Source organism: Doryrhamphus excisus, linkage group LG6 (genome assembly GCF_037039965.1).
Source record: "Doryrhamphus excisus strain RoL-2023G ecotype Guam linkage group LG6, RoL_Dexc_Guam_v1.1, whole genome shotgun sequence".
NCBI classification, from domain to species: domain Eukaryota; kingdom Metazoa; phylum Chordata; class Actinopteri; order Syngnathiformes; family Syngnathidae; genus Doryrhamphus; species Doryrhamphus excisus.
Window position 1 is genome coordinate 5,104,448 of NC_136362.1, and position 27,062 is coordinate 5,131,509.

Here is a 27,062-nt window from a genome sequence, read left to right on the forward strand (position 1 = left end):
CTTTGTTCCTATCCTTGTCTTTGCCACAGAAATAAAAGTCTTCAACATTTAATCATAGTATAAGCAGGCATATAGGATTCTTTGCATTGGCTTTTGTAGAAGTATACTTATGGACACAAATCTAAGACTTGGTGTGAAGTTTGATGATGAGGAAATGTCACGGATGTGTGATGTCAAATTTCTTGGAGACTGAATCAACCAGTACTTGTCAGCATACTAGTTTACTATATGATAAATGTGATGAAAATTCAAAGTCCAAAGCTTTTATTTATCTAGAGTCATTTTTAGTGGTCATATTCTTCTCCCATACTGAATGATGATGATTATATGATGTGTCTGCATGTATTCTAGAACCCAAACTGATGTCATGTTTTCTCTAATAGATACCCTGATGTCTCCTCAAGCCAAACTTGGGATCATTCTTCAGGACCGTGAAATTGGCAAACTGGACTTACCGGATGGAATCCCTGATGAACTTGAGTCTATTGTGAGGGAGAAATTTGGGCTTGATGGGAACTTTACCTTGCATTATAAGGATGCTGACTTTGGAGAGGAATATTTTTCTCTTACCTCAACAAGTGACACCAAGGACAAGGATACCATTAAGGTGGTTCACATTGTTGAACCTCCTACAGTTACTCTGACCTTTACTGATGGGTACTGACAGTTCCTTTGAAAGTGCATCAGTAGCCTCGCTCCCTAATTCTGAGACCTCTGTCCATCCTGCTAGCAGCAGCTGTTCCTCTGGATCGCAGGACACACTGATCACACTTTCATCACCTGAACAGGTTACTCACCGTACACAGTGTTGGCCCACTACATTTCCTGTACCTAATTTTGCTTACGACACAGAGCTTGTGCTGGCCTCAGGAAATGAAGTTTTCAAGAAGGATGGAATTCAGCTCAACTTTGCCACAATCCTTTGCCTCCAGACATCCTTGAGAAGCTGGCTGAAAGCATCTTACCCCACTAGTGCGCAGTTTAACCATGTTGCTGAGGCACTGATTCAGAAGCATCCTTGCCTTAAAGAACCAGGGTCATATAATGGATGCTACGCATGGCAACAAAGACTAAAACATAAAATGGCCAGCTATAGATCTAAATGGAGAGGGCTAGGATGCCCTGAGCTTGATGTGAACTCTCTCAGAAAGAAGCGAGCATAGAGCATGAGAAAGCCCCTGCAAAGAATATCCAAAAAAAAAGCCAAGAAGGGCAGGCAGAGGTGAACTATTTACCTCCTCACCCACAAGGAGAAACAGAAGGAACTTTGGAGCTCCTTGATGAAGTAAAGAAGAGGAACAACTGCCAGGTCATCAGTGAGAAAATGGCAAAGACTTTCTCCATTCGCAGGCAGGAAGTTGCACCACAAGCACCACAAATCTGTGACATAAGAGACCGATGGCCGGCTCTTTTCGATGCAACTCAGGTTAATCTTGTTTTATAAAATGGTTTGCAGTATGTGCTATGTCAGTCAATTTACTACATGAACAAATTGCACCTTTTTATTTGTATTTTACACAGATAAATGAAGAATTCAGAAGGATCACCGCTGGTTGCCTTGAGAGAACATTCATGGCAAAACTGGACCAGTATACCCCAAAAATAATGGCACTGGTGTCCTCAAGAGGAGGAGATTCAGCACATAAAGAACATGCTGCTAGAGGTATAAATAAATGTAACAAGGTTCATTTCAAATAGAAAGAAAAATCACTTTATTTTTAGGAGGTGTTGATGGGTTAGTTAAATAAATATTTCAATCAATAAATCATAAATTCATCTTTTTAAAGATTGTTTCATTTTCTTGTATTATTTTATTTACAGGACCAGTCGGTAGAAAGTAGGAGAGAAGCTGCAATCCGTAGCCTAATCGTGTACCTGAGAGAACAGGAGGAGGATCTCTTTAAAGAACAGCTGCTAAGTAATCCAACACTTCAACTTCAAGGATTTAACCTGGGCAGTATTTAGGGGTGGCAGACTGAATGACTGGGTGCAACTGAATGATAGGAACCAAAATCAGGACCATCAGTGATATATTCAGGAAGTTTGGTGAAAAGTGAAAGTTTTCTACGTTTTATCAGAACTTTATGGGCAGCGTTTGTTTGTCAAAAGTATGTCATTAAAAATGTTTGTTTTGCTACTAAACAGCCGTCCCCAAAGCCCACGTTAAATCCTGAAGTTAACCCAAGTGCAGATTCACTGTACATTATTCTTGTTTTTACATAAGACAAAAAACACTGATGTTGACTCTGATCTACTTATGCCAGAATGGTGATGAAGTGATGAAGATTGTTGTGAGCAGAGGGGCATCTGAACCAGCCAACGCAACAGTGGTGATTGAGGGAGCAGAAGTCCTGGATGGCCTGACTGTCCCAAGAGCATGTGCCTTGCTCATGGGACTAATGTATGCACTCAACCTGAGTTACCCAAAAGAGTTACCTGAAAAGCACTTTTGAGGTATTTCAAAAGATATTCCTTGAGCTGGATGCTCTGAGAGCAAGTCCCAAGGTAATGTCTCTAAAAGCTAAACTGCTGCACTGAAAATTAGGCTGCATTCTAATTTCACTGTTATGTTTAATGCAGTTTAATACAAGTCATTTCTTTGAAGGATCATTTTGAAGACTAGTTTGTCATTTTTTTTTTTTACTTTTGAGCTGTTAGCTGTCAATATTTAGACCTACATACATACGTACACATTTGATATATTCTGTGTTCTTTTTTGGAAGAAGTATGACTGCTATGTAAAATATGTTTCAATATTCTTCAGGAAGAAATATGTATAATATGTAATATTTGATTTCATGTCTTCATTTGGAGCTCCTCCATGTTTATTTGATGGTAAACAGTTGGACAAGTTGGCCATTATATGCAGTGGTGGAGTGAGTACACGACTTCAGTACTTGAGTAAGAGTACAAATCCTCCTTGTCAAATTTACTCCACTACAAGTAAAAGTAGCTCTGTCAAAATGTTACTCGAGTAAGAGTATGAAATCAATTTTCTACTCGAGTAAAGTACAAATCCTTAAAATCTGTACTCAAGTAAATTTACTCCGTTACTTTCCACCACTGATTATATGTAATAAACAAGTTTGACCATTAAACTGACTGAACTGTATTTATGTTCATAAAATTAACGTTATTGATAAAAAAAACAATTGAGAAAACAATTTGAAATATTTGTGATGAGGAATGAAAAACAAATGAGCTGGAATAGCTTAAATTAATTATATTGACAACTTCATTGAACTTTAACCATTTTATTAAAATTGAGTTGGTTCACCTGAATTGAACTTGAACCATTTTATTAAAATGAAGTTGGTTCACCTTAATTAACTGTTTGCAGGATGAAGTAAATCATGTCGGTTGTCCTTAAATAACTTAGTTAATAACATTAAAAGACTTGTTGGATTTACTGAAAGGTTTTAGTTGGAATTTCTTAAAAAGATTGACGCAAATTGTTACCTTCATTGAATTAAGCTGAGCCACTATATTTTTTTTTAGAGTGTATAGAACAGAAATATAAAGTGCTTGTTGAATTGCACGTTGCTCTCCTGCCTAAGAATAAAAGATAAATGATGACAGAATTACAGACTTATGACATACTACAATAATGAATTAGCAGTTATAATTTGTGGCTACCCAACTATGTAAAAATGCAACATTATAACATACAATAGATAATAACACACAACAAATCAGCAGCAGTGGACAAGTTAAAAATGATCACAATCAGTGGCAACGGGTTTGATTTTCCAAAGTTGAAGATGCTTGGAAAATGAAGCAATAGTGGGTAGATCAGGCACTTGGTGCGGAGTTCCAAGAATTTGTCGCTCCGTAGGAAAAAGTTGCTTGACCAAAGGTCCTTCTCCTTAAAAGAACAGTGGGTTAGCACAGCAAATCAGAGACCTTTTCTCCAAAAATAACAGGTGGGCGAGAGCTTGGATGACTCTGACCTATCTCGCTTATGGGCGGTACAAAGTCAAAGTCTTCTTTTGGAAGCCTCAGTCCTCCTGTGGGCGTCTCTTTCCCGAGTGAATGGTCTTATATGCTAGAAGCACATGCATGCAGAAGCCAACTTTTAACATACACTTGCATACTTGCACTTAAGTGCGTTCACACTGTGTACAAGCAGAACAGAGACACCTAGTGCCAAAAACGCAGAACTACAGCACACAGACTTCCCACAATGCCATTTTTCTTAAAGGGCCATGACGCACTTTCCGGAAACGATGGTCGCAACATTCAGATGAAGCACGGACGGCCGGAAGCCCCGCCCGGCACGCTATAGAGCGGTTTCAAATAAAAGAGGGACGGCCTGAGGGCAACCTGCTTCTTACGCACTTTGAAGAAAATTGAACAAGTGTGAGTAGTAAGTACGCAAACTCTCTGTACTCTTTGTACACGCTATTAAAACATTATAATTGTTAAATGGCTTTAAGTGACCTTTAAACGGCATACATTGAGCTAGCTTAAGTAGCACACGGCCTTCAACGTCAGAGGCTCATATTCAAAAAACTAAAGCAGACAGCAGGCTGAATTCTATATAGTTTGAAAGCATATTGACTGCGCTTTCCCTCCTTTTTTTGTTTTACAGAACTCCCTTCTATGGCAGGAGGCTGGTCCACCGGTCACACCTGTAATTGATTGCAGCAGCTACTAACAGTGAACATGGCCACCTTGTGCCATGCCATTCTGCGCATGCGTCAGAGGATCGTTTGAGCTCAGACTTCCCAAGACGAAGTTCGAGGGCGCCATGTTTTCACGGGAAGACAATGGAAGACGACGTGGACAGTCGTTTAACAAGGAAATTCATCGATGTGGAGCCATATGGGTAGGTCATATGCTTATCTGACTTGTTTTCTGTCACCTTTCCTGTTCCTGTTCAATGTTTACGTCAGTGTCATAATGTGACATACGCGACGTTAGCATTAGCTTACCTTTAGCCTGCCAGCCAGCCAGCTAGCTAGCTAGCTAGCTAGCTCGCTATCAACTGCGAGCTGTTTTCGGTTGCAGAACAGGAGATTTTTATGTTTATTAAATGTGTAAGGATTCGTCCCTTTTATATATGTTATGTGATTATTTTGGCAGCAGCAGTGTCCTCTAAGCCATGGGAACCGCGTGTAGCGCAAACATTTGTTGAAGTATGCTAGCGACCTGAGTCTTGTGGATACCATCGGGGAGCGGGAGTTTTTGTTTGTGACAAGTATTCCATGGAAGTGAATTTTGGAACTTTAATTTCACCTATACACATACACGATCTCTAGACACCTGGGGTGAAGGACGCGCCACAGAGAGGCCGCCGCCGGGGTCAAGGTGGCCAACCCCTACAGAAGGTAACATTACAATATGTATATGGTTATTTGAATCTGGAAATGGCAGTTTAGCCTTTTAAGTTTTATTGATTTAAAGAGTTGGATAATGGAGTTCCTCAACGATATCCCGTTGTGAGGAAAAAAGAGTTTTGTTTAGGTTAGGTTTCAAGACACAGATGAAAAATGTGTATTAACCCATAGATGCATAAGTGGGTCAAAAATGACCCAGTCAGGTTGTTTTCTTGAAATATCTTCATAATGAATTTTTTTTTTATCATTTCATATTCCAGTTATTCCGAAAAAAACATGTTTTCAATATACCATTCAAATTTTTAACTTAGCTTTTATACATTTCAAGAAATATGGACTCTTATGGAAGAGTGTAGGGTCCAGTCACTCATGCATCTTAGGGTTAAGAACTAAGTTGATTTTGAGTGTTTTGTTTAAAAAAAAAAAACAAAAAAAAAACCCAACAAATATTGTCAAGCAGCTTTGTCGTTTGGACTACTAACCATTGTGATGATTTTAGATTTTGTAGTTGCCATAATTGAAATGATTTCTCCATCCATTTAACAGAATGCTGAAGGATGTTGACGCTCAAGAATTTGGTCCCAACAGCTTAGACAAGGTAAGATTACAGTACAGCTGTTGAATGACACCAACATGGTTTAGTTATTCATTCATTTTCTATGTCTCTTATCCTCACTAGGGTGGGGGTATGCTGGAGCCTGATTTGGGGCGAGAGGCGGGGTACACCCTGGACCGGTGGCCAGCCAATCCCAGGGCACATACAGTACATCCGGAAAGTATTCACAGCGCTTCACTTTTTCCACATTTTGTCAAGTTACAGCCTCATTCCCAATTGTATTAATTTAATCTCTTACCTCAAAATACTCCATTATGACAATGTGAAAAAGTTTTTTTTTTACTTTTTTGAATTTATTAAAAATAGAAAACAAAAAAATCACATTTACATAAGTATTCACAGCCTTTGCCATGAAGCTCAAAATTGAGCTCAGGTGCATCTTTTTTCCACTGATCATCCTTGAGATAATAACTGTCTATATAAGGTCCCACAGTTGACTGTGCATGTCAGAGCACAAACGCCAAGCATGAAGTCAAAAGAACTGTCTGTAGACCTGCGAGACAGGATTGTCTTGAGGCACAAATCTGGGGAAGGATACAGAAACATTTCTGCTGCTTTGAAGGTCCCAATGAGCACAGTGGCCTCCATCCCTACAGTGAAGCATGGTGGTGGCAGCATCATGCTGTGGGGATGTTTTTCAGCAGCAGGAACTGGCAGACTAGTCAGGATAGAAGGAAAAATGAATGCAACAATATATAGAGATATCCTGGATGAAAATATTGCTGCATTCATTTTTCCTTCTATCCTGACTAGTCGAATAATGGGGGCCACTGTGCTCATTGGGACCTTCAAAGCAGCAGAAATGTTTCTGTATCCTTCCCCAGATTTGTGCCTCAAGACAATCCTGTCTCGCAGGTCTACAGACAGTTCTTTTGACTTCATGCTTGGCGTTTGTGCTCTGACATGCACAGTCAACTGTGGGACATTATATAGACAGTTATTGTATTTCCAAATCATGTCCAGTCAACTGAATTTACTGCAGGTGGACTCCAATTGAGTGTATAGTAGACACCAAACGTCCAGAAGGAGGCGACTGGCACACTAGTGTGGGAAGTCCATACCTGCATGAGGAAAGTGGAAGTCAAAAAATAATCATTCTAATAATACGATTCCCAATTAAGGGAATAAATCCCAGGTCTTTGGTTTAGTTATGAAATGTTGAATTCATTTCACAGGTGCCTCAACCTGTGGCTGTGTTGTGTTTTTGTGCACCGTCATCTGGAAGTAAATACAGCTTTAGTACAAATGCAGTGAAGCTGTTCTGGTTTGAAATAATGTTTTGTAGAAGATGTGTTAAGATCATTTCATTCAAAGAAGGCCATCTTAAAAAAATACTACACAATCATATTAGAAAAGTGGTGTAGGTGGTAGCTTAAATCATGTAAATATTACTTATAATTTGCTCCAAATGAAGTCAGGGAAAACTAGTTAAACAATCCTGAAAAGCGAGTACATTTATATGGATTTTGAAGTAGATTCAAAGGTAGTTTGGGGTCAAATTTACTAGCAAAGAGTACCTTTTTCATTCAAAAAAAGTAAATTTGACCAGAGTATTTCCCAAGGAAAAGTTGCTTGGGAATTGTGCGTGCAAATTGTTACCTAGCTTTTCTCAAGTAAATGGCACTCCAAATTTTTTTTCAGTGTACTGCCCAGTGGACCGCGACCTCCTCCAGCTGTTTTTGGGAGTTCTTTTGTCTCTGGACTGCTCCATGGTATGCCTTCTGCCCCCATCGCCTTGCTTTTCCTTTTTTGGACTGCACTAATGAATACAGATATTCTGGCTGCCACATGAATTACATGTGCAGCATTCTCCATCCATTTAACAGAATACTGAAGGATGTTGACGCTCAAGAATTTGGTCCCAACAGCTTAGACAAGGTAAGATTACAGTACAGCTGTTGAATGACACCAACATGGTTTAGTTATTCATTCATTTTCTATGTCTCTTATCCTCACTAGGGTGGGGGTATGCTGGAGCCTGATTTGGGGCGAGAGGCGGGGTACACCCTGGACCGGTGGCCAGCCAATCCCAGGGCACATACAGTACATCCGGAAAGTATTCACAGCGCTTCACTTTTTCCACATTTTGTCAAGTTACAGCCTCATTCCCAATTGTATTAATTTAATCTCTTAGCTCAAAATTCTACACAAAATACTCCATCATGACAATGTGAAAAAGTTTTTTTTTTTTACTTTTTTGAATTTATTAAAAATAGAAAACAAAAAAATCACATTTACATAAGTATTCACAGCCTTTGCCATGAAGCTCAAAATTGAGCTCAGGTGCATCTTTTTTACACTGATCACCCTTGAGATCTTTCTACAGCTCAATTGGAGTCTACCTGCAGTAAATTCAGTTGATTGGACATGATTTGGAAATATAATAACTGTCTATATAAGGTCCCACAGTTGACTGTGCATGTCAGAGCACAAACGCCAAGCATGAAGTCAAAAGAACTGTCTGTAGACCTGCGGGACAGGATTGTCTTGAGGCACAAATCTGGGGAAGGATACAGAAACATTTCTGCTGCTTTGAAGGTCCCAATGAGCACAGTGGCCTCCATCCCTACAGTGAAGCATGGTGGTGGCAGCATCATGCTGTGGGGATGCTTTTCAGCAGCAGGAACTGGCAGACTAGTCAGGATAGAAGGAAAAATGAATGCAGCAATATATAGAGATATCCTGGATGAAAATATTACTGCATTCATTTTTCCTTCTATCCTGGCTAGTCGAATAATGGGGGCCACTGTGCTCATTGGGACCTTCAAAGCAGCAGAAATGTTTCTGTATCCTTCCCCAGATTTGTGCCTCAAGACAATCCTGTCTCGCAGGTCTACAGACAGTTCTTTTGACTTCATGCTTGGCGTTTGTGCTCTGACATGCACAGTCAACTGTGGGACCTTATATAGACAGTTATTATATTTCCAAATCATGTCCAATCAACTGAATTTACTGCAGGTGGACTCCAATTGAGTGTATAGTAGACACCAAACGTCCAGAAGGAGGCGACTGGCACACTAGTGTGGGAAGTCCATACCTGCATGAGGAAAGTGGAAGTCAAAAATAATCATTCTAATAATACGATTCCCAATTAAGGGAATAAATCCCAGGTCTTTGGTTTAGTTATGAAATGTTGAATTAATTTCACAGGTGCCTCAACCTGTGGCTGTGTTGTGTTTTTGTGCACCGCCATCTGGAGGTAAATACAGCTTTAGTACAAATGCAGTGAAGCTGTTCTGGTTTGAAATAATGTTTTGTAGAAGATGTGTTAAGATCATTTCATTCAAAGAAGGCCATCTTAAAAAAATACTACACAATCATATTAGAAAAGTGGTGTAGGTGGTAGCTTAAATCATGTAAATATTACTTATAATTTGCTCCAAATAAAGTCAGGGAAAACTAGTTAAACAATCCTGAAAAGCGAGTACATTTATATGGATTTTGAAGTAGATTCAAAGGTAGTTTGGGGTCAAATTTACTAGCAAAGAGTACCTTTTTCATTCAAAAAAAGTAAATTTGACCAGAGTATTTCCCAAGGAAAAGTTGCTTGGGAATTGTGCGTGCAAATTGTTACCTAACTTTTCTCAAGTAAATGGCACTCCAAATTTTTTTCAGTGTACTGCCCAGTGGACCGCGACCTCCTCCAGCTGTTTTTGGGAGTTCTTTTGTCTCTGGACTGCTCCATGGTATGCCTTCTGCCCCCATCGCCTTGCTTTTCCTTTTTTGGACTGCACTAATGAATACAGATATTCTGGCTGCCACATGAATTACATGTGCAGCATTCTCCATCCATTTAACAGAATACTGAAGGATGTTGACGCTCAAGAATTTGGTCCCAACAGCTTAGACAAGGTAAGATTACAGTACAGCTGTTGAATGACACCAACATGGTTTAGTTATTCATTCATTTTCTATGTCTCTTATCCTCACTAGGGTGGGGGTATGCTGGAGCCTGATTTGGGGCGAGAGGCGGGGTACACCCTGGACCGGTGGCCAGCCAATCCCAGGGCACATACAGTACATCCGGAAAGTATTCACAGCGCTTCACTTTTTCCACATTTTGTCAAGTTACAGCCTCATTCCCAATTGTATTAATTTAATCTCTTAGCTCAAAATTCTACACAAAATACTCCATCATGACAATGTGAAAAAGTTTTTTTTTTTACTTTTTTGAATTTATTAAAAATAGAAAACAAAAAAATCACATTTACATAAGTATTCACAGCCTTTGCCATGAAGCTCAAAATTGAGCTCAGGTGCATCTTTTTTACACTGATCACCCTTGAGATCTTTCTACAGCTCAATTGGAGTCTACCTGCAGTAAATTCAGTTGATTGGACATGATTTGGAAATATAATAACTGTCTATATAAGGTCCCACAGTTGACTGTGCATGTCAGAGCACAAACGCCAAGCATGAAGTCAAAAGAACTGTCTGTAGACCTGCGGGACAGGATTGTCTTGAGGCACAAATCTGGGGAAGGATACAGAAACATTTCTGCTGCTTTGAAGGTCCCAATGAGCACAGTGGCCTCCATCCCTACAGTGAAGCATGGTGGTGGCAGCATCATGCTGTGGGGATGCTTTTCAGCAGCAGGAACTGGCAGACTAGTCAGGATAGAAGGAAAAATGAATGCAGCAATATATAGAGATATCCTGGATGAAAATATTACTGCATTCATTTTTCCTTCTATCCTGGCTAGTCGAATAATGGGGGCCACTGTGCTCATTGGGACCTTCAAAGCAGCAGAAATGTTTCTGTATCCTTCCCCAGATTTGTGCCTCAAGACAATCCTGTCTCGCAGGTCTACAGACAGTTCTTTTGACTTCATGCTTGGCGTTTGTGCTCTGACATGCACAGTCAACTGTGGGACCTTATATAGACAGTTATTATATTTCCAAATCATGTCCAATCAACTGAATTTACTGCAGGTGGACTCCAATTGAGTGTATAGTAGACACCAAACGTCCAGAAGGAGGCGACTGGCACACTAGTGTGGGAAGTCCATACCTGCATGAGGAAAGTGGAAGTCAAAAATAATCATTCTAATAATACGATTCCCAATTAAGGGAATAAATCCCAGGTCTTTGGTTTAGTTATGAAATGTTGAATTAATTTCACAGGTGCCTCAACCTGTGGCTGTGTTGTGTTTTTGTGCACCGCCATCTGGAGGTAAATACAGCTTTAGTACAAATGCAGTGAAGCTGTTCTGGTTTGAAATAATGTTTTGTAGAAGATGTGTTAAGATCATTTCATTCAAAGAAGGCCATCTTAAAAAAATACTACACAATCATATTAGAAAAGTGGTGTAGGTGGTAGCTTAAATCATGTAAATATTACTTATAATTTGCTCCAAATAAAGTCAGGGAAAACTAGTTAAACAATCCTGAAAAGCGAGTACATTTATATGGATTTTGAAGTAGATTCAAAGGTAGTTTGGGGTCAAATTTACTAGCAAAGAGTACCTTTTTCATTCAAAAAAAGTAAATTTGACCAGAGTATTTCCCAAGGAAAAGTTGCTTGGGAATTGTGCGTGCAAATTGTTACCTAACTTTTCTCAAGTAAATGGCACTCCAAATTTTTTTCAGTGTACTGCCCAGTGGACCGCGACCTCCTCCAGCTGTTTTTGGGAGTTCTTTTGTCTCTGGACTGCTCCATGGTATGCCTTCTGCCCCCATCGCCTTGCTTTTCCTTTTTTGGACTGCACTAATGAATACAGATATTCTGGCTGCCACATGAATTACATGTGCAGCATTCTCCATCCATTTAACAGAATACTGAAGGATGTTGACGCTCAAGAATTTGGTCCCAACAGCTTAGACAAGGTAAGATTACAGTACAGCTGTTGAATGACACCAACATGGTTTAGTTATTCATTCATTTTCTATGTCTCTTATCCTCACTAGGGTGGGGGTATGCTGGAGCCTGATTTGGGGCGAGAGGCGGGGTACACCCTGGACCGGTGGCCAGCCAATCCCAGGGCACATACAGTGCATCCGGAAAGTATTCACAGCGCTTCACTTTTTCCACATTTTGTCATGTTACAGCCTCATTCCCAATTGTATTAATTTAATCTCTTAGCTCAAAATACTCCATTATGACAATGTGAAAAAGGTTTTTTTTTTTACGTTTTTGAATTTATTAAAAATAGAAAACAAAAAAATCACATTTACATAAGTATTCACAGCCTTTGCCATGAAGCTCAAAATTGAGCTCAGGTGCATCTTTTTTCCACTGATCATCCTTGACATAATAACTGTCTATATAAGGTCCCACAGTTGACTGTGCATGTCAGAGCACAAACGCCAAGCATGAAGTCAAAAGAACTGTCTGTAGACCTGCGAGACAGGATTGTCTTGAGGCACAAATCTGGGGAAGGATACAGAAACATTTCTGCTGCTTTGAAGGTCCCAATGAGCACAGTGGCCTCCATCCCTACAGTGAAGCATGGTGGTGGCAGCATCATGCTGTGGGGATGTTTTTCAGCAGCAGGAACTGGCAGACTAGTCAGGATAGAAGGAAAAATGAATGCAACAATATATAGAGATATCCTGGATGAAAATATTGCTGCATTCATTTTTCCTTCTATCCTGACTAGTCGAATAATGGGGGCCACTGTGCTCATTGGGACCTTCAAAGCAGCAGAAGTGTTTCTGTATCCTTCCCCAGATTTGTGCCTCAAGACAATCCTGTCTCGCAGGTCTACAGACAGTTCTTTTGACTTCATGCTTGGCGTTTGTGCTCTGACATGCAGTCAACTGTGGGACCTTATATAGACAGTTATTGTATTTCCAAATCATGTCCAGTCAACTGAATTTACTGCAGGTGGACTCCAATTGAGTGTATAGTAGACACCAAACGTCCAGAAGGAGGCGACTGGCACACTAGTGTGGGAAGTCCATACCTGCATGAGGAAAGTGGAAGTCAAAAAATAATCATTCTAATAATACGATTCCCAATTAAGGGAATAAATCCCAGGTCTTTGGTTTAGTTATGAAATGTTGAATTCATTTCACAGGTGCCTCAACCTGTGGCTGTGTTGTGTTTTTGTGCACCGTCATCTGGAAGGAAATACAGCTTTAGTACAAATGCAGTGAAGCTGTTCTGGTTTGAAATAATGTTTTGTAGAAGATGTGTTAAGATCATTTCATTCAAAGAAGGCCATCTTAAAAAAATACTACACAATCATATTAGAAAAGTGGTGTAGGTGGTAGCTTAAATCATGTAAATATTACTTATAATTTGCTCCAAATAAAGTCAGGGAAAACTAGTTAAACAATCCTGAAAAGCGAGTACATTTATATGGATTTTGAAGTAGATTCAAAGGTAGTTTGGGGTCAAATTTACTAGCAAAGAGTACCTTTTTCATTCAAAAAAAGTAAATTTGACCAGAGTATTTCCCAAGGAAAAGTTGCTTGGGAATTGTGCGTGCAAATTGTTACCTAGCTTTTCTCAAGTAAATGGCACTCCAAATTTTTTTTCAGTGTACTGCCCAGTGGACCGCGACCTCCTCCAGCTGTTTTTGGGAGTTCTTTTGTCTCTGGACTGCTCCATGGTATGCCTTCTGCCCCCATCGCCTTGCTTTTCCTTTTTTGGACTGCACTAATGAATACAGATATTCTGGCTGCCACATGAATTACATGTGCAGCATTCTCCATCCATTTAACAGAATACTGAAGGATGTTGACGCTCAAGAATTTGGTCCCAACAGCTTAGACAAGGTAAGATTACAGTACAGCTGTTGAATGACACCAACATGGTTTAGTTATTCATTCATTTTCTATGTCTCTTATCCTCACTAGGGTGGGGGTATGCTGGAGCCTGATTTGGGGCGAGAGGCGGGGTACACCCTGGACCGGTGGCCAGCCAATCCCAGGGCACATACAGTACATCCGGAAAGTATTCACAGCGCTTCACTTTTTCCACATTTTGTCATGTTACAGCCTCATTCCCAATTGTATTAATTTAATCTCTTAGCTCAAAATTCTACACAAAATACTCCATTATGACAATGTGAAAAAGTTTTTTTTTTACTTTTTTGAATTTATTAAAAATAGAAAACAAAAAAATCACATTTACATAAGTATTCACAGCCTTTGCCATGAAGCTCAAAATTGAGCTCAGGTGCATCTTTTTTCCACTGATCATCCTTGAGATCTTTCTACAGCTCAATTGGAGTCCACCTGCAGTAAGACTGTGCATGTCAGAGCACAAACGCCAAGCATGAAGTCAAAAGAACTGTCTGTAGACCTGCGAGACAGGATTGTCTTGAGGCACAAATCTGGGGAAGGATACAGAAACATTTCTGCTGCTTTGAAGGTCCCAATGAGCACAGTGGCCCCCATTATTCGACTAGCCAGGATAGAAGGGAAAAATGAATGCAGCAATATTTTCATCCAGGATATCTCTATATATTGTTGCATTCATTTTTCCTTCTATCCTGACTAGTCTGCCAGTTCCTGCTGCTGAAAAACATCCCCACAGCATGATGCTGCCACCATCATGCTTCACTGTAGGGATGGAGGCCACTGTGCTCATTGGGACCTTCAAAGCAGCAGAAGTGTTTCTGTATCCTTCCCCAGATTTGTGCCTCAAGACAATCCTGTCTCGCTGGTCTACAGACAGTTCTTTTGACTTCATGCTTGGCGTTTGTGCTCTGACATGCACAGTCAACTGTGGGACCTTATATAGACAGTTATTATATTTCCAAATCATGTCCAATCAACTGAATTTACTGCAGGTGGACTCCAACTGAGTGTATAGTAGACACCAAACGTCCAGAAGGAGGCGACTGGCACACTAGTGTGGGAAGTCCATACCTGCATGAGGAAAGTGGAAGTCAAAAATAATCATTCTAATAATACGATTCCCAATTAAGGGAATAAATCCCAGGTCTTTGGTTTAGTTATGAAATGTTGAATTAATTTCACAGGTGCCTCAACCTGTGGCTGTGTTGCGTTTTTGTGCACCGCCATCTGGAAGTAAATACAGCTTTAGTACAAATGCAGTGAAGCTGTTCTGGTTTGAAATAATGTTTTGTAGAAGATGTGTTAAGATCATTTCATTCAAAGAAGGCCATCTTAAAAAAAATACTACACAATCATATTAGAAAAGTGGTGTAGGTGGTAGCTTAAATCATGTAAATATTACTTATAATTTGTTCCAAATAAAGTCAGGGAAAACTAGTTAAACAATCCTGAAAAGAGAGTACATTTATATGGATTTTGAAGTAGATTCAAAGGTAGTTTGGGGTCAAATTTACTAGCAAAGAGTACCTTTTTCATTCAAAAAAAGTAAATTTGACCAGAGTATTTCCCAAGGAAAAGTTGCTTGGGAATTGTGCGTGCAAATTGTTACCTAGCTTTTCTCAAGTAAATGGCACTCCAAATTTTTTTTCAGTGTACTGCCCAGTGGACCGCGACCTCCTCCAGCTGTTTTTGGGAGTTCTTTTGTCTCTGGACTGCTCCATGGTATGCCTTCTGCCCCCATCGCCTTGCTTTTCCTTTTTTGGACTGCACTAATGAATACAGATATTCTGGCTGCCACATGAATTACATGTGCAGCATTCTCCATCCATTTAACAGAATACTGAAGGATGTTGACGCTCAAGAATTTGGTCCCAACAGCTTAGACAAGGTAAGATTACAGTACAGCTGTTGAATGACACCAACATGGTTTAGTTATTCATTCATTTTCTATGTCTCTTATCCTCACTAGGGTGGGGGTATGCTGGAGCCTGATTTGGGGCGAGAGGCGGGGTACACCCTGGACCGATGGCCAGCCAATCCCAGGGCACATACAGTACATCCGGAAAGTATTCACAGCGCTTCACTTTTTCCACATTTTGTCATGTTACAGCCTCATTCCCAATTGTATTAATTTAATCTCTTAGCTCAAAATACTCCATTATGACAATGTGAAAAAGGTTTTTTTTTTTACTTTTTTGAATTTATTAAAAATAGAAAACAAAAAATCACATTTACATAAGTATTCACAGCCTTTGCCATGAAGCTCAAAATTGAGCTCAGGTGCATCTTTTTTCCACTGATCATCCTTGAGATAATAACTGTCTATATAAGGTCCCACAGTTGACTGTGCATGTCAGAGCACAAACGCCAAGCATGAAGTCAAAAGAACTGTCTGTAGACCTGCGAGACAGGATTGTCTTGAGGCACAAATCTGGGGAAGGATACAGAAACATTTCTGCTGCTTTGAAGGTCCCAATGAGCACAGTGGCCTCCATCCCTACAGTGAAGCATGGTGGTGGCAGCATCATGCTGTGGGGATGTTTTTCAGCAGCAGGAACTGGCAGACTAGTCAGGATAGAAGGAAAAATGAATGCAACAATATATAGAGATATCCTGGATGAAAATATTGCTGCATTCATTTTTCCTTCTATCCTGACTAGTCGAATAATGGGGGCCACTGTGCTCATTGGGACCTTCAAAGCAGCAGAAATGTTTCTGTATCCTTCCCCAGATTTGTGCCTCAAGACAATCCTGTCTCGCAGGTCTACAGAGTTCTTTTGACTTCATGCTTGGCGTTTGTGCTCTGACATGCACAGTCAACTGTGGGACCTTATATAGACAGTTATTATATTTCCAAATCATGTCCAATCAACTGAATTTACTGCAGGTGGACTCCAATTGAGTGTATAGTAGACACCAAACGTCCAGAAGGAGGCGTCTGGCACACTAGTGTGGGAAGTCCATACCTGCATGAGGAAAGTGGAAGTCAAAAAATAATCATTCTAATAATACGATTCCCAATTAAGGGAATAAATCCCAGGTCTTTGGTTTAGTTATGAAATGTTGAATTAATTTCACAGGTGCCTCAACCTGTGGCTGTGTTGTGTTTTTGTGCACCGCTATCTGGAAGTAAATACAGCTTTAGTACAAATGCAGTGAAGCTGTTCTGGTTTGAAATAATGTTTTGTAGAAGATGTGTTAAGATCATTTCATTCAAAGAAGGCCATCTTAAAAAAATACTACACAATCATATTAGAAAAGTGGTGTAGGTGGTAGCTTAAATCATGTAAATATTACTTATAATTTGCTCCAAATAAAGTCAGGGAAAACTAGTTAAACAATCCTGAAAAGCGAGTACATTTGTATGGATTTTGAAGTAGATTCAAAGGTAGTTTGGGGTCAAATTTACGAGCAAAGAGTACCTTTTTCATTCAAAAAAAGTAAATTTGACCAGAGTGTTTGCCAAGGAAAAGTTGCTTGGGAATTGTGCGTGCAAATTGTTACCTAGCTTTTCTCAAGTAAATGGCACTCCAAATTTTTTTCAGTGTACTGCCCAGTGGACCGCGACCTCCTCCAGCTGCTTTTGGGAGTTCTTTTGTCTCTGGACTGCTCCATGGTATGCCTTCTGCCCCCATCGCCTTGCTTTTCCTTTTTTGGACTGCACTAATGAATAGATATTCTGGCTGCCACATGAATTACATGTGCAGCATTCTCCATCCATTTAACAGAATACTGAAGGATGTTGACGCTCAAGAATTTGGTCCCAACAGCTTAGACAAGGTAAGATTACAGTACAGCTGTTGAATGACACCAACATGGTTTAGTTATTCATTCATTTTCTATGTCTCTTATCCTCACTAGGGTGGGGGTATGCTGGAGCCTGATTTGGGGCGAGAGGCGGGGTACACCCTGGACCGGTGGCCAGCCAATCCCAGGGCACATACAGTACATCCGGAAAGTATTCACAGCGCTTCACTTTTTCCACATTTTGTCATGTTACAGCCTCATTCCCAATTGTATTAATTTAATCTCTTAGCTCAAAATTCTACACAAAATACTCCATTATGACAATGTGAAAAAGTTTTTTTTTTACTTTTTTGAATTTATTAAAAATAGAAAACAAAAAAATCACATTTACATAAGTATTCACAGCCTTTGCCATGAAGCTCAAAATTGAGCTCAGGTGCATCTTTTTTCCACTGATCATCCTTGAGATCTTTCTACAGCTCAATTGGAGTCCACCTGCAGTAAGACTGTGCATGTCAGAGCACAAACGCCAAGCATGAAGTCAAAAGAACTGTCTGTAGACCTGCGAGACAGGATTGTCTTGAGGCACAAATCTGGGGAAGGATGCAGAAACATTTCTGCTGCTTTGAAGGTCCCAATGAGCACAGTGGCCCCCATTATTCGACTAGCCAGGATAGAAGGGAAAAATGAATGCAGCAATATTTTCATCCAGGATATCTCTATATATTGTTGCATTCATTTTTCCTTCTATCCTGACTAGTCTGCCAGTTCCTGCTGCTGAAAAACATCCCCACAGCATGATGCTGCCACCATCATGCTTCACTGTAGGGATGGAGGCCACTGTGCTCATTGGGACCTTCAAAGCAGCAGAAATGTTTCTGTATCCTTCCCCAGATTTGTGCCTCAAGACAATCCTGTCTCGCTGGTCTACAGACAGTTCTTTTGACTTCATGCTTGGCGTTTGTGCTCTGACATGCACAGTCAACTGTGGGACCTTATATAGACAGTTATTATATTTCCAAATCATGTCCAATCAACTGAATTTACTGCAGGTGGACTCCAACTGAGTGTATAGTAGACACCAAACGTCCAGAAGGAGGCGACTGGCACACTAGTGTGGGAAGTCCATACCTGCATGAGGAAAGTGGAAGTCAAAAATAATCATTCTAATAATACGATTCCCAATTAAGGGAATAAATCCCAGGTCTTTGGTTTAGTTATGAAATGTTGAATTAATTTCACAGGTGCCTCAACCTGTGGCTGTGTTGCGTTTTTGTGCACCGCCATCTGGAAGTAAATACAGCTTTAGTACAAATGCAGTGAAGCTGTTCTGGTTTGAAATAATGTTTTGTAGAAGATGTGTTAAGATCATTTCATTCAAAGAAGGCCATCTTAAAAAAAATACTACACAATCATATTAGAAAAGTGGTGTAGGTGGTAGCTTAAATCATGTAAATATTACTTATAATTTGCTCCAAATAAAGTCAGGGAAAACTAGTTAAACAATCCTGAAAAGCGAGTACATTTATATGGATTTTGAAGTAGATTCAAAGGTAGTTTGGGGTCAAATTTACGAGCAAAGAGTACCTTTTTCATTCAAAAAAAGTAAATTTGACCAGAGTGTTTGCCAAGGAAAAGTTGCTTGGGAATTGTGCGTGCAAATTGTTACCTAGCTTTTCTCAAGTAAATGGCACTCCAAATTTTTTTCAGTGTACTGCCCAGTGGACCGCGACCTCCTCCAGCTGCTTTTGGGAGTTCTTTTGTCTCTGGACTGCTCCATGGTATGCCTTCTGCCCCCATCGCCTTGCTTTTCCTTTTTTGGACTGCACTAATGAATAGATATTCTGGCTGCCACATGAATTACATGTGCAGCATTCTCCATCCATTTAACAGAATACTGAAGGATGTTGACGCTCAAGAATTTGGTCCCAACAGCTTAGACAAGGTAAGATTACAGTACAGCTGTTGAATGACACCAACATGGTTTAGTTATTCATTCATTTTCTATGTCTCTTATCCTCACTAGGGTGGGGGTATGCTGGAGCCTGATTTGGGGCGAGAGGCGGGGTACACCCTGGACCGGTGGCCAGCCAATCCCAGGGCACATACAGTACATCCGGAAAGTATTCACAGCGCTTCACTTTTTCCACATTTTGTCATGTTACAGCCTCATTCCCAATTGTATTAATTTAATCTCTTAGCTCAAAATTCTACACAAAATACTCCATTATGACAATGTGAAAAAGTTTTTTTTTTACTTTTTTGAATTTATTAAAAATAGAAAACAAAAAAATCACATTTACATAAGTATTCACAGCCTTTGCCATGAAGCTCAAAATTGAGCTCAGGTGCATCTTTTTTCCACTGATCATCCTTGAGATCTTTCTACAGCTCAATTGGAGTCCACCTGCAGTAAGACTGTGCATGTCAGAGCACAAACGCCAAGCATGAAGTCAAAAGAACTGTCTGTAGACCTGCGAGACAGGATTGTCTTGAGGCACAAATCTGGGGAAGGATGCAGAAACATTTCTGCTGCTTTGAAGGTCCCAATGAGCACAGTGGCCCCCATTATTCGACTAGCCAGGATAGAAGGGAAAAATGAATGCAGCAATATTTTCATCCAGGATATCTCTATATATTGTTGCATTCATTTTTCCTTCTATCCTGACTAGTCTGCCAGTTCCTGCTGCTGAAAAACATCCCCACAGCATGATGCTGCCACCATCATGCTTCACTGTAGGGATGGAGGCCACTGTGCTCATTGGGACCTTCAAAGCAGCAGAAATGTTTCTGTATCCTTCCCCAGATTTGTGCCTCAAGACAATCCTGTCTCGCTGGTCTACAGACAGTTCTTTTGACTTCATGCTTGGCGTTTGTGCTCTGACATGCACAGTCAACTGTGGGACCTTATATAGACAGTTATTATATTTCCAAATCATGTCCAATCAACTGAATTTACTGCAGGTGGACTCCAACTGAGTGTATAGTAGACACCAAACGTCCAGAAGGAGGCGACTGGCACACTAGTGTGGGAAGTCCATACCTGCATGAGGAAAGTGGAAGTCAAAAATAATCATTCTAATAATACGATTCCCAATTAAGGGAATAAATCCCAGGTCTTTGGTTTAGTTATGAAATGTTGAATTAATTTCACAGGTGCCTCAACCTGTGGCTGTGTTGCGTTTTTGTGCACCGCCATCTGGAAGTAAATACAGCTTTAGTACAAATGCAGTGAAGCTGTTCTGGTTTGAAATAATGTTTTGTAGAAGATGTGTTAAGATCATTTCATTCAAAGAAGGCCATCTTAAAAAAAATACTACACAATCATATTAGAAAAGTGGTGTAGGTGGTAGCTTAAATCATGTAAATATTACTTATAATTTGCTCCAAATAAAGTCAGGGAAAACTAGTTAAACAATCCTGAAAAGCGAGTACATTTATATGGATTTTGAAGTAGATTCAAAGGTAGTTTGGGGTCAAATTTACTAGCAAAGAGTACCTTTTTCATTCAAAAAAAGTAAATTTGACCAGAGTATTTCCCAAGGAAAAGTTGCTTGGGAATTGTGCGTGCAAATTGTTACCTAGCTTTTCTCAAGTAAATGGCACTCCAAATTTTTTTCAGTGTACTGCCCAGTGGACCGCGACCTCCTCCAGCTGCTTTTGGGAGTTCTTTTGTCTCTGGACTGCTCCATGGTATGCCTTCTGCCCCCATCGCCTTGCTTTTCCTTTTTTGGACTGCACTAATGAATACAGATATTCTGGCTGCCACATGAATTACATGTGCAGCATTCTCCATCCATTTAACAGAATACTGAAGGATGTTGACGCTCAAGAATTTGGTCCCAACAGCTTAGACAAGGTAAGATTACAGTACAGCTGTTGAATGACACCAACATGGTTTAGTTATTCATTCATTTTGTATGTCTCTTATCCTCACTAGGGTGGGGGTATGCTGGAGCCTGATTTGGGGCGAGAGGCGGGGTACACCCTGGACCGGTGGCCAGCCAATCCCAGGGCACATACAGTGCATCCGGAAAGTATTCACAGCGCTTCACTTTTTCCACATTTTGTCAAGTTACAGCCTCATTCCCAATTGTATTAATTTAATCTCTTACCTCAAAATACTCCATTATGACAATGTGAAAAAGGTTTTTTTTTTTTACTTTTTTGAATTTATTAAAAATAAAAAACAAAAAATCACATTTACATAAGTATTCACAGCCTTTGCCATGAAGCTCAAAATTGAGCTCAGGTGCATCTTTTTTCCACTGATCATCCTTGAGATCTTTCTACAGCTTAATTGGAGTCCACCTGCAGTAAATTCAGTTGATTGGACATGATTTGGAAATATAATAACTGTCTATATAAGGTCCCACAGTTGACTGTGCATGTCGGAGCACAAACGCCAAGCATGAAGTCAAAAGAACTGTCTGTAGACCTGCGAGACAGGATTGTCTTGAGGCACAAATCTGGGGAAGGATACAGATAAATTTCTGCTGCTTTGAAGGTCCCAATGAGCACAGTGGCCCCCATTATTCGACTAGCCAGGATAGAAGTAAAAATGAATGCAGCAATATTTTCATCCAGGATATCTCTATATATTGCTGCATTCATTTTTCCTTCTATCCTGACTAGTCTGCCAGTTCCTGCTGCTGAAAAACATCCCCACAGCATGATGCTGCCACCACCATGCTTCACTGTAGGGATGGAGGCCACTGTGCTCATTGGGACCTTCAAAGCAGCAGAAATGTTTCTGTATCCTTCCCCAGATTTGTGCCTCAAGACAATCCTGTCTCGCAGGTCTACAGACAGTTCTTTTGACTTCATGCTTGGCGTTTGTGCTCTGACATGCACAGTCAACTGTGGGACCTTATATAGACAGTTATTATATTTCCGAATCATGTCCAATCAACTGAATTTACTGCAGGTGGACTCCAATTGAGCTGTAGAAAGATCTGTGAATACTTATGTAAATGTGATTTTTTTGTTTTCTATTTTTAATACATTCAAAACATGTCAAAAAAACCTTTTTTCACATTGTCATAATGGAGTATTTTGTGTAGAATTTTGAGGTAAGAGATGAATTTAATTCAGTTTGGAATGAGGCTGTAACATGACAAAATGTAGAAAAAGTGAAGCGCTGTGAATACTTTCCGGATGCACTGTATTGTAGACACCAAACGTCCAGAAGGAGGCGACTGGCACACTAGTGTGGGAAGTCCATACCTGCATGAGGAAAGTGGAAGTCAAAAAATAATCATTCTAATAATACGATTCCCAATTAAGGGAATAAATCCCAGGTCTTTGGTTTAGTTATGAAATGTTGAATTCATTTCACAGGTGCCTCAACCTGTGGCTGTGTTGTGTTTTTGTGCACCGTCATCTGGAAGTAAATACAGCTTTACTGCAAATGCAGTGAAGCTGTTCTGGTTTGAAATAATGTTTTGTAGAAGATGTGTTAAGATCATTTCATTCAAAGAAGGCCATCTTAAAAAAATACTACACAATCATATTAGAAAAGTGGTGTAGGTGGTAGCTTAAATCATGTAAATATTACTTATAAATTGCTCCAAATAAAGTCAGGGAAAACTAGTTAAACAACCCTGAAAAGCGAGTACATTTATATGGATTTTGAAGTAGATTCAAAGGTAGTTTGGGGTCAAATTTACTAGCAAAGAGTACCTTTTTCATTCAAAAAAAGTAAATTTGACCAGAATATTTCCCAAGGAAAAGTTGCTTGGGAATTGTGCGTGCAAATTGTTACCTAGCTTTTCTCAAGTAAATGGCACTCCAAATTTTTTTTCAGTGTACTGCGCAGTGGACCGCGACCTCCTCCAGCTGTTTTTGGGAGTTTTTTTGTCTCTGGACTGCTCCATGGTATGCCTTCTGCCCCCATCGCCTTGCTTTTCCTTTTTTGGACTGTACTAATGAATACAGATATTCTTGCTGCCACATGAATTACATGTGCAGCATTTTTGGTAGGTTGAGCGTTGTTGCACTTCCACCTGAATTGGCATCAGCTGTTGGGGCTCGATTGCGAGGCGGTGCCAGGGTTATTGATGGGTCTTGGCGTCACCGGGGCGCTCATTGTTCCTTGCTGTTCACCTGTCGAGGCTGTGTTGGCGCGCTCCGGTGGCGTGCTCTGGTCTGTCGTGCCATCAGCAGCGTATGTGAAAGGTAGGCATAAAATTACTGGGCGTGTACCGGTGACGGTGCATCATGTGACCGCAGCCATGGTTGTTTTAATTTGCAGCGGGGTTGGTTGTTGAGGACCTGGCGTGCATTTTGGAGGGCTTGCAGGAAGTGCAGTGTCAGCCTCTTGAGGCTAGGATTGCACTGGCTGTGTGTTAAGCTACCTTTGCTCCGGTAAGCTGCCGATGCTTTAAACAAGCAGAAAGCTAACTCAAGCACCATGTGTTGTGTTTGTGTAGCTAAAAGTTATTCTCTGCAGCAGAAAGCTAACTTTAGCACCACATGTTGTGTCTGTCTCAAAGTTAAATGATCTGGTTAGATAATTATTTTTCTTTTTTGTGGTTAGCACAGAGAGGTTGTCACGTTCCGGCTTGGGAGCTTTACGGCACGACCCCAGGATGCAGAGATGAGGACCCAATAGCAGGTAAAAAGGCATTTATTGTTGATACTATGCAGCAGACGAACGCACTAGCATGTTCAACAGAGAAAACAACATCAATGACCCAACAAAGAAAGGAGCGCGCACCTGAACCAAATAGGCATCACAAATAATGAGAAACGGGTGCGGGAGATAATGGACATCAACTGAAAACACAACAGAGCAACACAGGAAGGAAATACAAAACAAGGGCATGAACAAGGAACTGAGGAAAACTAAGAGCTGTCACGAGGGGGTGAAACCCGATCGTGACAGACGTTAAACTATTTGTTGGCAAATTCAGGTTCAACATTCAGGGTGTGTGTGTGTGTGTGTGTGTAAAATGTTTCAGATTGAATAGTTTAACAGGCTAACACATATTGTTTGAAGCAATGTCGGCGTGTTCTGTTGTACTTTGCTAGCTCTGACAGAGGTTTAAACTTCAAAAGTGGTGCCCTGTCAAATAATATTTTGTGTGTGTTTTCAGGTTGCTGCAACGAACGTGACTTGGCACTGTAAGTTCTGTTCAGCTTTTTTTTACCACTAGAACATCTATTTAAACACTAGATTGCAGCACAACCACTTTTCAAAAATGAGCCCACTCCCATGCCTCCATGATGATTGCATGTGCACATTTCAGACACTTGGTGCGCTGAGTAGTCACCTGTCAAGATATCATACTCAAAAACAAAACAGCGGTGCAAGGGAAAATCAGGAACTTGTGACTTTTTAGTGTCCCTTATGCACATCTGAGCAACCATTTTCAGTCTGTACTCCTCAGTCACATAAGATCACACTTAAAAAAGCACGAGACAGAGGTATAGTATATAAAATAATTATCTAACCAGATCATTTAACTTTTAAATAGACACAACACATGGTGCTAGAGTTAGCACAAATGTATACTCTTCATTGAACGCCATAAAAGTAGAGTGCACCAGGGGAGTCTTGCATCAGACTTTTCTAGTGACATTGTCTTTGAGCATACTCACAATCAACATGCTTTCGGCTAGCTATATTTTCCTAATAACACGGTATCTATAGACATTAACTGTAGATACTGTACAAGGTGAGCTGATCCAAGAGCAGCCCCAGTCCTGTTTTTGTGAATGATTATATTTTGTTGTTGTTGACATGTGCTGGCAATTTGCTCCTCATGTGCAGGAATGTTGTTGACAAATGGTATGACGTTATTGTACATTTTTAGATGCACGTAACAGTCACTTGGCGCGCGCGCTTTTATTTTGAATTTCTTCCAAACCCCGCCGACGGCAGCAGTCCGCAGTCGCAGCAGCAGTGCGCTTTCGTCACTGGTGAGTAGCATGTCTTTATCTCTATCATGTAATATTCTCGTATTAAACCAACATTACCACAGACGTATTGTGAGCTAAGCCAATGGTAAATTTGCAAAAGTGCCTATTTGAACTGTGCTAATGTTCTGGCTAACAAGTGTTTTGGCTAACCTTCTAGCAAACAAATGGTTTAGCTAACGTTTATAGTTAGTTAAATAAACAAAGGTGCAGTAGTACTATGGGGCCAGATATTGACCCCAGTCATTTAAGAAGGGACGTTTTTTTTTGGTCTTGTTTTTGATAGTGTTACTCAACAGCTTGATGTGTTGCTTTCAGGGATTCAATGAGTTTAATTATCATCTCATCAGTTGATGTGTGTGAGTGCATATGTCATAACTTAGAAGAGAGTTAGGAGTCTTAGGAGAGAAAAAGTCACCCATTGTTCAACATCTAGGCTGGCCGGACAGTCATAGCTAGTATATAGTTTGTGCTGAAATTGTGAATTTGACCTGAAATTGTATTTTACAGTTGGTGGGTGAATGTTGACCACAAAGCATTTACCTGTGCAAAAACAATTATAGAAAGTGCCCCTTGTTAACTTCTCTCAACCATTGTCTTCCTGTCCCATTTAGAATTGTCCAGATCACACTGCCAGAAAGTGTTCTTTGCCACGTGAGTCATGTATTAGTTTGCCACATTTGCACAATGTACATGTTGTCAGTTTGTGCTCATCTGTCATTTTCAGTTCTGATATTACTGCACTTGCAAGCTCAAATTGTAGTAGGCCATGTGACGTGCATGATGACCACGAGTTGGCGGTACATACCAAGTAGAAACAGCAGTAGATTACAGTGACCCCTAGTTGGCAGTGCATAGCAAGTAGGAATAGCAGTACATTAAATTGACCACTAGATGGTGATATTTACCGAGTAGAGTAGCAGCGGTACATTAAAGTGACCACTAGATGGTGCTATTAACAGAGTAGAGTAGAATAGCAGTACTATAAAGTGACCACTAGTTGGCTTTACATAGCAAGTAGAAACAGCAGTACAGTAAAGTGACCACTAGATGGGGCTATTCACCAAGTAGAATGGCAGCAGGGACCACGGACTGACTTTTAAAAACAAGGGCCGCTGGCTTTAAGTAGCCAATGACTTGTGACTTTGTATTAACCACAAGTGATGATCCCCCGTTGACAACCAGGGTTAGGGTTAGGGTCCGGGGTTGGAGTCAGGGGTTAGGATGAACTGAAGTGTTCATGCTGTCTTCTCCTGACAATAGAGTCACAAGTTAGCAAAGGTGGGGTGTTTGTGCTTCCGGGTTCTTCTGTTGATCCCGAAGGACAACACCAGTTTTTCCACCTTTGTGGGAACGATTGCCTTGGCAAGAAGGTCTTTGGCATTCCTGAAGGTGTCCCCCGGAAAAAGCTGTCCACCTGCAGGTCTGGGAAGTCATTTGGTGGGAACTGGGACAGATTGGAATCTCCCAGGATGACGAATCTCTTCCGAACGGCAAGTTGGTGTGCCGATGACGCTGGACCAGTTGCTTTTGGCTCCCGCTGATTGAGCCGGACATAGAACTGTCGAAGCTGATGTCCGCCAGTATATCTTCCCATTGGCCTTCTTTTTCCGCAGGTGACTCCCTTGGTGGCGTAAGTAGTGGGGCGTCGTCAAGCAAATTCTCTGACTCCCAACAGCAAAGGGCCTATGT

The 27,062-nt window shown here is 40.5% G+C and overlaps 3 long non-coding RNA genes across 5 annotated transcripts; all 3 read left to right on the forward strand.

Moving 5' to 3' along the window:
• Positions 1-4,227: 4,227 nt before the first annotated feature.
• On the forward strand, positions 4,228-5,324 carry LOC144898552 (uncharacterized). Its single transcript, XR_013627442.1, has 3 exons — positions 4,228-4,366; positions 4,592-4,828; positions 5,262-5,324. It is a non-coding gene; the product is annotated as an uncharacterized LOC144898552 (long non-coding RNA).
• Positions 5,325-11,713: 6,389 nt separating this feature from the next.
• LOC144898553 (uncharacterized) lies at positions 11,714-13,881 on the forward strand. 2 transcript variants are annotated; one of them, XR_013627444.1, is made up of 5 exons: positions 11,714-11,780; positions 11,862-11,958; positions 13,440-13,510; positions 13,571-13,676; positions 13,758-13,881. It is a non-coding gene; the product is annotated as an uncharacterized LOC144898553 (long non-coding RNA). The 2 variants fall into 2 exon arrangements; XR_013627443.1 differs by lacking the exon at positions 11,714-11,780 and having other exon boundaries at positions 11,793-11,958.
• Positions 13,882-22,592: 8,711 nt separating this feature from the next.
• LOC144898554 (uncharacterized) lies at positions 22,593-27,048 on the forward strand. 2 transcript variants are annotated; one of them, XR_013627446.1, is made up of 6 exons: positions 22,593-23,327; positions 23,421-23,627; positions 23,704-23,816; positions 23,989-24,066; positions 24,548-24,575; positions 25,268-27,048. It is a non-coding gene; the product is annotated as an uncharacterized LOC144898554 (long non-coding RNA). The 2 variants fall into 2 exon arrangements; XR_013627445.1 differs by having other exon boundaries at positions 24,548-27,048.
• The last annotated feature ends 14 nt before the right edge of the window (positions 27,049-27,062 follow it).